Raw genomic sequence first — 14,742 nt, 5'->3', positions numbered from 1 at the left:
TGATAGAAAACTGGAAAATTGCATTGTACCTTATAATATGTCTGAAATCGAAAAACAAAAACAACTTTAAATAAATATGAGTATCTTCGAAGAATGACGTCTAAGTATTTTTTTAAATGTTAGATGTTCATATTTCGTCATAGTCATGGATGTGTTGAATACTTATTTGGGCAGCCAGCAACAATTTATTAGTTATAACACGATGTTGTATTTAATTTAATGGCCAGTGGGTGTAACAGTGATTTTTGTGATTGTAAAAATTGTTTAATAAATCTTGAGGAGAAGCTTCTGCGAAATTCATTGGTCAAGGTGGTGAGAAAAGTAGTTATCGTTGCTAGACTGCAGTTTTTTATGCAAATCTCTATTTGAAGAGGCAAGCCAATTTTAATAGATTATAATTGTAAATATTTCAACAACGATAAGACATATTAAGATATATTCCTGATGTTTTGGTTGAAATAGTCATCATTATTTATTTATACATGTATTGCTTTAAACAAAATAGTGATTGTGCTGTACTTTAGCCATTGGTAGCTTAACATTGTCAGTGAGATCAACCAAATAAGTAATATACAGGGTGAGTCACCTAACGTTTGCACCTCAAATATCTTTGTTGTTTCTAAAGATACGTAAAATATGGTAAGGACAAAGTTGAATGGTACAATCGGGTTGACACGATGCCAAAAAATTTTGTTTTTATGTCATTTTTTTAGAGATATCAAGGTCACCTTGACTTTTTTAAATGGAACCACCCTTTTTTAAACACCTACAATGATAGTCCCTTTCATTAGGAATGCAGTGACTATATTATTCCAAGGTCATTCAAGGTCACAGACAGAGAAAACGTATTTGAGGTGCAAACGTTAGGTGACTCACCCTGTATATATATATGAGCAAATTTCATTTTTGTTGGCAGATTCGGGAAAACTGGAGTTACATGTAATTACACTTTTATAGTTGATAACGCCAGTCACATAAAAATAAGATGATAGTGAGTCAAATTTTATTATTCATTGCCACAAATTTCAATAGGAAGCTCTATGCATATTGAACTCATAGTCACGATGACTGACACATATGTTCATAGTTACTGTATTTGTTTAACCAAACTACGCAGGCCGTCTGAATTTTTAAAATAAATTTATGCAAAATATACCACAGGTGAATGTTCAAATGTTGATTGTGATATGCAAGTACGAATCAGATAGAAAGAAATATATTTAATTGTCATGTTCTGAATTAAATTGTGATAAAACAATTATGAATGACGTAAAATCGTAGTTGCGCAAGTTCGCACAAACCCCAACTATCTGATTATTATTATCAATACTTTTCGATCATTCTCGATGCACTAAGACCCTGGGTACAGAGAGTAACAATATATTTAACTTCTCTGCTTCCCAAAATTATTCTACAAATGCGCACGTTTGCACAAACTCCAGCTGTCTAATTATTATTATCAATACATTTCGATCATTCTCGGTGCACTAACACCCTGGGTACAAAGAGTAACAAAACACTGAGCCTCTGTTGCTCAAAGTTATTCTATATGTGCGTAAGTTTGCGCAAACACCAGTTCAATTATTGCTACTAATTTCGGCAAGTTTCGGGTGGAATCGTGTAGTCTGCTTGCGTTCTCGGTTTCGCAGTGTTGCTCGTGTTTGCATGGTCGGTGCACAGTGTCGCCGGTGTGCGTGTGCATCATGCTGTGACTTTTTCAATGTGTGAATCGGAGTGTGTCGCGGAGGATACGCGAGGGGTCTGCCGAGCGAGCGAGGTAATGACTGGAGCTTCCTGCTGTTCACAAACTGCACGGGATGGGAGACGTCCCCCGCGCAGGATATCCGACATTTAATCTGATTTCTGGATTATACCGGCGTGGACAGGGCTGAAAGAAACACTCTCGCTCTCGTGCCTCCCCCGTCCTCCGTCTCTCTCTCTCTCTCTCTCTCTCTCTTTCTCTCTCGTCTTTCTCTTCCTCCCTCTGTTCGTTTCCCGCCTTTTTGCCCACCGTTAAAAATAATACCGCCTCGTTACTCCCTCCGAACCTTATTACGAAGTCGATGATTCAAGGGGACACCGGTTATCGCGATAGGATGAGGAATTATGTGCTAATTGGACGGTAGACAGTGCTCTTCGGGGCGGATTTCTAATTGATTGCACCGGTTTTAAAAATAAACCCCGGTAATGAAACCACGGCGTATCAATTAATCGCTGCATGACATGTCGTGTAGCAATTAATCGCCGAATAAAAAGTATTGCCGTGAGTACGGCAATTAGTGGGAAAAAGTATCCTCGAGGAGTGGGGTATGTACTTTCAGAGAAAAAAAGCTAAAGTTTCTTCACTATTGAAGTTCCGGTTAGTTTACTGCAATTTTGACTTGTTAACCAGCTGATTCTTTAATTTTAGGCACTCACAGAACCGTAACGGAAGACGAATAAAATTGCATTTTACACTTTGCTAACTGAACCACTTCGATCGAAATAATTTAATGAAAGATTTCCAGCTGATCTCAATTTTGTGGCTACACTGCGGATTTTACGCGTTTATGGCAACAATGGGTAGGTGAAACACAAAATAGAAGAAACAGATGAATTTATTACTGGCATTGTTACAACCTATTTGCGTACTATTTTGCGTACTCCCCTTTGTTAATAAAAAACAATTTTTATTTTACATAAACCAGTCTGATGGCATATAGGAACAACTCGACAACCATAGAATTTTCAAAAGATATCTTTACTTAATGAAAGAAAAAATAGTATTACTGAAATTTCTTCTGGATTTTTTTAAGAAAATTCTTTTACTTTTGAAAAATGGCACCAACAAAATTAAGATTGTATCATAGATGGTATGTTCAACTTGAACACACAGTTTCGTAATTTATTGAATATCGTGTTGGCCTAATCTCCTCGTTAGGTGCACCCAATAATGCACTCCCCTTTCTTATAATTCATGTGGACTATTTTTATTTTGTATAAAGATCTTCAGTATAATGATGGCATATACATAGAAATAAATCGAAAACCATGAACAGAAAACCACCAAAAGGCATTTTTACATAGTTTAATACATACAATGAAACGATGTATTACTGAAACTTCTTTTGGTTAGCTATTAACCTTCTTAAGAAAATCCTAAATTCTTTTAAGAGTTGATGTCACTCTTTAAAATTGAAAAATGACACCAACAAAATTGGAATTGTATCGTAGATGGTATGCTCGACTTGTACGCACAAGTTCATAATTTTTTGAATATCCTGTTAGCTTAACCCTCGTTAGGTGCACCTCCTAATAGTGCGACGTTCCCTAACCGAAGCGAAGGACCATTTCCTAAACGGTCGAGCGCGTTTACCCACTTAACACCACCAATTTCCGGCGTACTCCCGAATCATCAGTCAAACTGTAGCAACGATCGTTACGGAGCGGCGAACGATTAGTCTCTTTCCTAATTCCGTGGTCCTTTATTTAGCTGTACCATCCGCGCAACAGGAAGAAAGGAGAGAGGGAGAGAGAGCGTAACGTCATTGCGCCGGATGGCGGGCCAATTAACCGCGTGTTTTGAAAATGGTGTCCCCCCGATGCCATCGTGTCGCGTGTTATTTTTCATTGGTTGTTACACACGCGCGTACGTGTCCGGCTCGTGGACAGTGATAATGAAGTTACCGTGGACGCGTCACGCGACCGCGTACTTTAATAACTAACATTTCTCTAATATCGTTCTGACGCTAAACGAGGCGGCGGCTCACGTGCCGGGCGTCAGTTACGAAACGCTGTCATTATTTCGCCGCGAACACGGGAAACGAGCAGGTGACAATTGTGCAACGAGGATTTCACGGTGCATTTTCTTGTGATGAGGAAATTACGGCGATCGTTGTCTTCAATGCCGGCCGCTAATTAACGCCCGGAACGGAAAAGTAAGAGTCGCCTTTATTGCCGACTTACTCAGGTTCAACTTTAATTGTCCCTTTTTCGGAAATTTCGAATCAATTGTTCGAATGTTTGAATGGGAACAGTAAATATGTCTGGGTTCATTATGCTGCCGATCTTTGTGTAAACTAAAAATTGTTTGCGTCGATTGCATGTGGTCGCTAATGACCTAGCTGTTAATGCGGCCACTTTAAAATAAATGATGTATAAAAAAAAAAGAAAGAGTAGAAATTTCTTTTTGCCTTTAACTGAAAAATACATAACTGTCGATACATTAATGTTTTTAAATTATTTTAACCAGTCCGAGGTAACGTGGTGACGTCAAGTTTAAGCAGTCGATGGTAATTTTGGGAAGTAGGTATATGTACGACCCTGATGGCAAATGGCGACATCCGTCTCCAACGTGTTAACAACTCTTGGAGCACATGACAAAACTCAGGTACGATCAGTGTGCGAGGGGTTAAATTAATTAATTAATTAAAACTCCAAGACGCCAGTCAAAGGATCTGAATAATTCATAAACAAAAAGAATTCCATCAGGTTTCATTGCAACCTTCGTTTACGGTACTCCACGCTCCAGCTTACATAATCCAGTTGTAGCACTACACTCGCGGAATACAAAACGGTCTCATAAGCAGGAGCAATTAAAAGATCAAGAACACGGAGCAGTCTCAAGGCAGCAGCAGCAACGAAATCCTGAAATAATGCCGGTCCGAGGCCGCGCGTGCACACGGCGTCAAGAGTACGTGAAAATCGCGTGTTATTTTTTATCCGCAACACGGACGGGGGACGCAAAGATTCGTTGCTGTAGGCCACCAACCAGAAAGGAGGGTCCGCAAACTATTGTTAACGAGAGCGCGTGGCGTAACATGAACCGGATGGAGCCGCGTAGGGTTGGCACCGGTTACTTCGATTACGCTATCCAACGTCAATTTTTCTTTTCGGTGACCGGGTGACGATTCTTCGACATTCTGGCGCGCCGAAAATGAAAATAGCTCCCTGGTTCTGGAGAAATTTAATTCTCAAAAATTTGTCGACTTTTAGAGTTTTTCCTGCTTCAATCGTAAAAACCACGCGAATGATTTTTACGTAGAATCGTTCTCTGGCCACTCTGCAATATAGTGGTGTATTTCCTTATATCAATATAAACTTTTAAATATTTTTAAACAATATTTCAGAAAAGTGACTATACAGTCTTAGGAAATGTCATTCATGTATCAATTTGAAAGGAAAATCAAATCTGCATGTTCAAACATTTTTTCTAATTTGGATTCTGCAGAATCGTTCCAATTAAAAATCGTGCATGTCACTTTTATAATTAACCCCTTCCCGTACTTTAACGAGGCTGACTCGTGATGAAGATTTTGGCACAAACGTAAACATCACGAGTACGACTCGTGGACTGAATATCTGACAAATGTAAACATCACGAGTCAGAGTCGTGGAATGATTTACAAAGGACTGTATCACAGGTATTTACATTTCGGCTAGTATTGCAACTGTTTTCGAGCATCACTCTTGTCTGTTTACCGCGCATTGACCCCTACCGTTTGGGCCCGGATTTCGTCGAACAAAATTCATGTTCATTACTTTCAACAACAATGGGAATTTCAATCGTGAGCCAACCAGGGACCAAAAATAATAGTTATTCTAAAATTTTCTACGATAAAAATCATGAATAGAAGGTTGATTATTATTGAAATTTAAGATAATCTACACAAAATATAAAGACAAAAATTCGGAGAGCAAAATGATTAAAAAATATCGATTTTTTAAGAAAAACTGTTTCGATTGCCAAAGCAGTTATCGATGAGAGAAGTCCATTTCGATCACTCAGAGTAGTTATCAAGGAGAGAAGTTCATTTCGATCGCTCATGACAGTTATCGATGACCGAATTTCTTTTCACTTGTTCATAATAATTATTGATGACAAAATTCATTTCAGTTGCTTACTTAATTACTGAGTTGTGTACTCTTTTTCGGATGGAGCAAGCCTATGAAATTCATTGAGAAGGTTTCGTGCTTCTGAAACTCGCGTGCATAATTCGCGCTGTGCCCGCAACTCAGGATAGTGTTGAACGAACATTTTCTACTCTAAAATTAACGTTAGATGATTTGCGGTGTAATTTGTCAGGAGAAAATTTGGAAAAATTCATGTTTCTCACATTAAATTTTGATTGTAGCAATTAATTTTATGAATAAAAAATGTATTAAGTAATTGATTGTCTACCATTTGAAAGTTGTACTATTTAATAATAACTATTACAAATTTCCTTCATCAATAACTGTTATGAGCGATCGGAATGAACGTCTCTAGTTGATAACTGTTATGGGCGATCGAAATAAATTTTTCTTGTTGATAACTGTTATAAGTACACTAAGGATTTTTTGCATTTATGACAAAAATGGGTAAGCACAATTTAAAGCAGTGAACATATGAAAAAGATTTAAGGACATCAGCGTACTGCTTTCAGCTTACTAAACTAATTAAAAGAAGAAAAATCTTTTTGTTTCGCAATCTCTGTGTCTTGCAATCAATGCAATCATTCTTTATTTTGCGTAAAGATCCGCAGTCTATTTATAAGTAATCGGAATAAATGTCTCTCAACGATGACACTTACCAACAAGAGAAAAAATTTTTGGTTACTTATATGTAATCCTTATTTGTAACCAATACGATTTTAATCGATGAAATACTTGTTATTCCATGATTCTTTTTCTTTTTGGTTATAACAGTTACGGTCCCTGGAGCCAAGTCACCCGTAAGAACGTAATCTAATGATTTCGTTTCGGGTTTTATATAAAAATAGATTTCTGAGCTTTCGTTTGGTACAGCAAAATTATTCAAAATCTTACTCACAAGTTCCCGGTAGATGAAGCGTTAACACTATCGCGTGGCGTAACAAGGGCCGTGCGAATCCGCGTAATACTGGCACCGGTAATTTGGACAATTAATACAAGGCAGCGGACAGTTAATTGACTCCTCTTCTTCGTCCTCTGGTTGCTTACTCGTTCGTTTTTCCTGCTCTCCTTCGGTCTCCTCCGGCACGGCTGCTGATTTCATATCCAGGAATTACGAGCAATAAAACGCACCTGTTTATTCACGGCGGTGCCGATTTATTTACGATACGCGCCGCGGACCATGATTATTGGGAACGGGCCCGAAAAACTGGCCGAATCCGCCGCCACGGCAGCGGATTGTTCGTGGAACAAGGCGCTACGAAGGGATCGTAAAACGCGTATCGATCGCCGCGATCTTTAACCCGGTGGCATCCTTTTCGGAGAAATCAGTAATAAGCGCTTTTCTTATTACTGAAACTGGCGCGGCCGCCGATCCCGGAAGATGTCCCGATGCGTATCTGTATGCGTAGCAATGCGTTTAATACGCCGTGTATCGTCGCGCCACAGTGAAATTTGAAACGAAAGCGGGGATCAGGCTTTAAGTGCCGAGGACGATTAAGAATTATTTGACAATCACAGACACACACACACACACACACACACACACACACACACACACACACGTGAGATGCTTACAAGGTAGCAGAGAAGTGTCTCTTAATAAGGCCGGTAATTTTCGGAGCGACTACTTTCGATGCGAGTGGCGTGACGTCCGCGTGCGCAACATGCCAAGCAATTCTTGTCTTTATCTGCAAATTATTCTTTGAATTAAGGTATTGGACCCGGCTGGATAAAGTAACATAAATGTTGCACGCAGATTCGAGATAAGGGCTTCGGGACTACCCATGGTTTCTCATTATGTGATTTTGCAATTACGTACGAAGGGAACAAATTGGTGTAAGAATATGCGAGGAGCAGGTTAAATATATAATTGCGTATATCATAATATATATTATACTAATTGTATAAATATATAAAGCAGTTCTCTAACGGGTTAGTGGAAAATCCAACATTATTCTAGAAGACGGAGGAAAGCGTCTGTGCTACAGATTGTATAAATGAATCATAGTTGCATATTGTCCACTATGGAAAGTGTCCATACCAGGTTTCAGTAAATTTTATTTGAGAGAAAGATGAAAAACTATTAAGGGAAGGCGAGGGCGAGGGTGAAGATTGATCTACATTTCCATGCAGTTATTTAAATTCGCCCCTTGACGCCAAGTAAACAAAACTCGATGTAATAAGAAAATAAATAATTAAGTTTTTAAATTCCGTCTTTGGTATCGGAAGTCTGAGGCAAGATGAGCTAAGTTCAAACATGATTATTCGGCTCGATCGCAGCTAAAAAGACAAAGTGTATACGATTCATTGGAAATCGGTAAAGATCGTTCTGTATCTTCTACGTTAGAAGACGTTTTGGTAATGTTAGATTAGCAGCAATTTATTATTATCGTCCTGAGCAGCCTCTTAGGGAGGCTTCGAAGATTCAATTAAAACGTGGAGCAGATTTCGCAGCTGGAGCCCGATTTCTGAAGGCAAGGACGTCCTGGTATAAAACAGGCCAGATGTCGACAGATTTATAAAAGTCTCTTCTGTTCGACGATTTTCTTGCCGCGCTGTCGAAAATTCCCGCGTTCAAGGCGGACAGATCGCTGCTGCGACAATCCTTGCCGAGGAAGGACCTTCATCCTGACAAATGACGCAAGCTGCCGGTGTGCCGGAATAATTACGCGGCGCTGGAAACACGGAGAACCGGACGGACGAAGAAAAACACCGACCGATCATGGACCCCGGGGGCAAAGCTTGAAAAATTAAACTCGAGTGTCGTGACCGACTGGCGTCAAATCGTCGTCCTTAAGAAGATCCTTTGACAAATGAACGGCGGAAAGAAAATTGAACGAGGGACCCGGCTTCGGGTCCTTCGCCTCCACCATCCGGCCGGAGGGTGGGTAAAACATATTCTTAAGTATGGGGTGCTAAGTGCTGGCCATTTGTTACACAAACGGAAAAACCAGTGGAAATGTGGATCAATGTTCGTGGGCGCTTTGTGGCCTGAATTTTTGTTACAGATGGAAACAGATTTATGTAACTCGAAGATAGCTAATTTTTAATGAAATGTTCAAAATATGTATAATTGACACAGATCTATGAAACGTATTATTTGAAATTTTCAATATGGAACCACATAAAAAAGTTGTGAACAACAACTTTTAGCATTCTCTCGGTAATTCCGAACAATTGTAATTTTTTTCAAAATTTTTTTCCACATTATGTAAACTAATTGTTCTAACTTCTGACAAAAATCTAAATTGTATTGTTGATTATTAAAAATGTTACCGTCCTTTTAAAAGTGGCCTAATATTACTGTGAGTCACTGTATTTTTATAGGGTTAGACTGGTTAACATGTAATCATAATTATTTTCAATTACTGTGGGGGTGCCAGTTGCTGTGCCCATATTAATTATACTTAGTTTGAAAGTATAATGAATATTAAAAAAGAGCTATATAACATATATGTATATTAACTGATTAATATTAATATCCATTATGCTTTAAAAATAAGTATAATTAATATAGGCACAGTAATTGAAACCCCACAGTAATTGGGTTTCTTACCTTAGTTCAAGTATTAATTTTCTAATGGTTTGAACTATTAACTCCTTCGTTACCATGGACGATATAACCCGCGACCCTGTACTGGCCGATAAACGAGATATCTCGTCAAAAGCGTTAATCGGCTAGTACAGGGTCGCGAGATGTCTCGCCCGTGGTAACGAGGGTGTTAATTAAATTATTGTAAAATTTCAGAATGGAAATGTACTATGAATAAAATTTATTATAACTTTCTCTCCATGAGTCTCAAGTTTAGAATCGTATGATATTGAATCTCAACATGCAAAAAATTTATAATTTCTAGCACACATTTCTTAAGATGGATGAACATTCCAACATTGCAATAACTTCTTAAGTATCATTTTAAACGACAGTCGGCGGTTCAAGTTTTATAGTTTAGAACGTAAGTAGTTCCTGCTTGGTGCGTTTTTGTGCGACCTGTCTCGAGAAGAAATCAGGATAATAAAGGTCAGAATGAGTTATCATACTGACATCCATTAACTTGGAAATATTATGATAAAAAAACTTGATAATTGATAAGTAATTACTGTCTGCCACACCGTGATAATTAAACTCGTTCTCTTCTTATTTTGCGTACACTTGCTATCTAAACCACGGCTTCCTGTTAATAATTTATCTAGTGACATTGAATCGCGATTTACGCAGTTGTATAAAAGGCGAATACGCGAAATAGATGTAAAGAAAAAGTAAAACAGGCATTAATAAGTCAATAATATGAATACTTACGTAAAATTTCTACTGGTAAACGAGTTCCAGGTACTAAACGCGACATTTGAATGATGCAAGTTACTAATTTTCGATTAACGATTCATTATAAGATATCGATTAAGTTTTACATTCATTAATCTTGCTATGAACATATAAGGGGGGGGGGGATGATTTAACACCGATTAAAAGCTTATATTTCGCACACATTTTTAAACAAAATCTCTTCATAGAGATTTGCCATCTATCACAAATACTAGAGCATTCTATCAGTAAAATACTGTTTCTATATTTTTTATGTAATTAAAGACGAAAATCACTAAAAAAAATGGCAAAATACTAAAAAATTGCGAAATGCAAAGTTTAATCAAGTTTCAAGCAGTTAAATTTTATTTTTAATCTGCGACGGCCAATGGTGAGGAAAGTAGAATTTCAATTAATTATTGTAGAGTAAAATTCTTTCATAAAAATATAAATTCGTGCATGATTAAGCAGCGCGGTGCCGAATATCCTCGCAGAGGGGACACGCGAACTACGTGAATCACGTGTACACGCTCATCATTCGAAATCGCATTCTCAGAATTAGATCAGCGTCTAGAGTGCCACGAAATCCGTGGACTAACGCAATATTCTCTTCGATAAATTTTCCGAGGGCAGTGTGTTCCATCGAACGTCGCGTTTCAACGGGACGAGGGGGATGCAAGGATAATGTTACACGGGAACGCGCGAGTCTGCCGAATAACCAAGTCGACTCGCATTTCCATCCGTGCTAGCAATGTCAAAATTTATTTTTTGAAAGAGAAGACCCGCGGCCTCAATAACAGTTGCTCATCTTACTTCTATTGCGCAAACGATTCTGGACAAGAGCGTTGAAACTGGGCAATTTTTTCAAAGTATTCGCAACTACGACAGAAATTTCACTGGACGTTCTTTTCTCAGGGTAAATATGCTCTGCGCATTCTAGTACATTGTATCGCAAACGATGGTTACGTTAGCAAAATTACATTAGCAATAATTATTACATTAAATAATTATATTAAAATTAATGGAAAAATAAATTCATTAAAATTAATGAAGAAATAAGTACATTAAAATTAATGAAGAAACAATCACATTAAAATTAATTAAAAAATAATTACATTAAAATTAATGAAAGTATTGACACGGTACGATTTTTACAAATATAATGTTATGCTCTCTCGAAACAGTAATCAATGTTACGCTACGATTGAGAATACCGTGTATATTTTCTACCCAAGACTTATTTCAAATGAATAATGAACTCTTCTAACACTGGTACTTATCTGTTTTTTTGTTAATTTTTAAGAATTTTTAACTCTTGCTAAAGTAGTAATTTGCTACTAACATTTCACGTAAAAATATTAGATATCTCTTCAATGAAGGTTGTTTTAAAAATGCTGTAACTGTTTTAGTGCAAATAGATGCATCAAATTCCCTATTGTTATAATTAAACTAAAATTCTGCGTCTGTAACCGTGAGACATTTTTTTAAAAACATATTATAAAGCCCGTAATCAGAAGCTGTTTCATTCAATCATTAAATAATTGTTAATAAGCTATATAAATGTGTAAAAAAAAACATCTAATAAAACAAAATTTGATGTGATGAACTCTTTGATTATACAGTTTCGTGGGTATGTTTATATAACATTATTTGTCTAAGATGATATTTGAAATCAATTAGACAATTTTCGATTTTATCGAATAATACACCCCCCATAAGGGTAGATTTACAAGGGTAGTTTTTTATAGTAGCAAAAGGATAATAACAGATTCGGATTTTACGAATTAAAAACCCCCCAAAACTGCCTTCTTTATTATAAATACTGCGTAGTTGACGGAGATATGAATTTTGTCCACCTATTTTATGATTCTGAACCACTGTGCGCTGGATGGAAAACGTACAAATATAATAAAACAACAAAACTAATAATAAATACAACAAAACGAATGCAGTTCAAATCTCGACAATTTCTGTAGAACGGGAATGGCTAGTTATTGGATTAGGGGTTGAAAAGCGGCTAGCATTTTCCGAGCAAATCCGCAAGAAACTAATAGAAAAATTCATTAGGGAGCCGTTAGGGTTGATCACTGACTTTTAAAAGACTATTAAAGAACCGCCGGAGGGCGGCGTGTTAACATAGCTCGCGGAGGTTCAATTATACTAAAGGCATCAATTTCCACTACATCAATCTTCTATTACGTCCACGGTCGAGGACTCGGCGTGTCCACCGTGGCGGTTTGCAGGGCTAAAACCGAAATTGAGCAGGCGGTGTGGTCCTTCATTTCGGCAGCTGTCCACCAGGACAAATGACCGAGGAGAGTAGTCTCTCTCGCGGGCCTGATAACGCCGCGGCAAGCCGGTTAAAAGGAAATTAGGGTCGGCGCAATTCCGTGCGCGCGAAGGGCAACGCCGCCGCCGCTCCGGTGCCTGGTTTCGCCGCAAGGACGAAAGGATAATCTGCTGTCATTGAGGAGGAGTATAATGGGCCACCCGTAAACACGTCGTCGTCGTGTTTCGTCGTTCCTCGGCTTCGTTTCGTTTCGTTTCGTTTCGTTCTCTTCTCTTCTCCTCTCTTCTTCGCCCGCGGAACGATCGCCTCGCTCACAGGATGAAGAAATTTTTCGGCGTGAACCGTGCGAAATTACGCGACGTCCTCGCGACCATAACGCGAGCCGCTTTAACGAGACGACATCCGGACGTTGTCGTTCCCACCGCGGTCGTCCAGGATCGTGCCAGCTGGCTAGATCCTAGTTTCGTGGACTCTCGTTTCGAGAGAAAACAACCAGGAAAATACTTAAAATAATACATAAAATTTATACAATATAGGATAAGGGACACTATCACTGTGGGGGTGCCAATTACTGTGCCTATATTAATTATACTTATTTTTAAAGCATAATGAATATTACAAAAGAGATATTGAATTTTTTCATTAAAATCAGTTAATATAAATATGTTATACAACTCTTTTTTAAATATTCATTATGTTTTAAAAATGAAATTAGTATATAGGCACAGTAATTGTATCCTTTACTATATTTATTTTGTGGTTATAGAAATTCTTCATCGTTTGGAAATTCATATAAAAAGAAAGTTTATATTTATTGTATGCCTATGTTTTCTCCAAAGAATATTGACTACAACAAAATTGCATTTTATTTTGTTTTAAAGGAAATTAATAACATATTTATTGGACTCTGTTCAGAATCTTCATCACGAGTCTAAGTCGATATTGTTCGGCAAGGGGTTAATGACTCTAACTTCGAAAAAGTACATCTATATATTTAAATTCTTTTAATATTCCTACTCTTTCAAATTGCTCATTTTTGACATAAATGCATGAAATCCGCAGTCTGAAGATTATATATCAAAGTGTCAATTACTGGGAAAAATATGCACTCTTGCTGTGCACATAAATAAATTAGTTGCTTGCAGTTTTGGAAATGAGACGATATTCTATCTTAATTAATTGTTCTTTAACTTACTGTTTCATTTACTGAAACTAAATCAGTCAAAATTTGACGGAATTTTCGTTACAAATATAATTCAGGAAGATTGAAAATTGTTAGGAAAATGCAAACAAAAGTGTATTAATATTAACTGAAGAATATTTCGACAGGTATGAAACAATTTTAAAAAACACCATTTCTATTATAAAATACTACAATCATTTTTATATTGTTTAAGCAGTTCTCCATACTATTCCTAAACTATAAAGAAAAGAAAATTCAACGATGCACAGACGGATTGCATTTTAAATATCTAAAATACAAAAATACTAGAATGATATAACAATATGACGACAACAATGCACATTTTATTCATTCATGTCACGATTATTCCTTTACATTTTTTTAATGCAAGTACTACTAAGCCATTCCTTGTCGCTTGTAGAAATTTGATAATTTTTAGAAGTCTCATTAGCTTGTAAGTTCAAAAATAATTTCTGTGCTAGAACAGAACCTCACATCTTGCTAATTCTTGTTAACTGCACTGTTCCTAAGTTTTTCTGTCAGAGTCTATATTCGCGTTAGTAAGGTCTGGAGTAGAAAAATAAACTCGAAAAGATCAGGTAGCGTGCAACGTTCTCAAGAACAGAACGATCTTTCTGATGGGCATCCATCCACTCGAGCATCACGATTCCGTACAATTACTGATTATCCACACCCCGGAATCGGGCCACACCGATTGCTCTAATCGCCGTCAACTACCTAGTATCTCAATTCACCGTGTACACCGGAATATTGATTTTTTGCTGGCCGATCCCCTTTTTTCGCGAACGCTGCCCGGTCTAACGATCGCGGATCGTAGCTACCGCCCTGGGAAACAATCGCCCCACGAAATTGGGGATCCTTGGTTGGTGGTCCGTGTGGATGATGATAGAATGCTTGTCGGGGATTCGCCGATTTGCGACTTTATTCCTGCGAATCGCTCTCCTAGCCAAGCTAACCACTAGACTGCGGATTTGTATGGAAAATAAAAATTGTCCGAGTGTAAGAAAAATAAAACTGCATTTTCTCTTTTAATAATTTTAATAAGTCAAGAAT

General features: G+C 37.6%; 1 long non-coding RNA gene across 1 annotated transcript in view; it reads left to right on the top strand.

Moving 5' to 3' along the window:
• Window positions 1–3,524: 3,524 nt before the first annotated feature.
• LOC143353621 (uncharacterized) overlaps window positions 3,525–14,742 on the top strand; it is a 40,415-nt gene continuing 29,197 nt past the window's right edge. Inside the window, exons 1-2 of the long non-coding RNA XR_013082184.1 lie at window positions 3,525–3,917; window positions 4,232–4,369. This is a non-coding gene — a long non-coding RNA (uncharacterized LOC143353621). The remainder of the gene's footprint in view (window positions 3,918–4,231; window positions 4,370–14,742) is intronic.

Source organism: Halictus rubicundus, chromosome 1 (assembly GCF_050948215.1).
Source record: "Halictus rubicundus isolate RS-2024b chromosome 1, iyHalRubi1_principal, whole genome shotgun sequence".
Taxonomy (NCBI): domain Eukaryota; kingdom Metazoa; phylum Arthropoda; class Insecta; order Hymenoptera; family Halictidae; genus Halictus; species Halictus rubicundus.
This window is presented reverse-complemented; position numbering and strand designations above follow the sequence as displayed.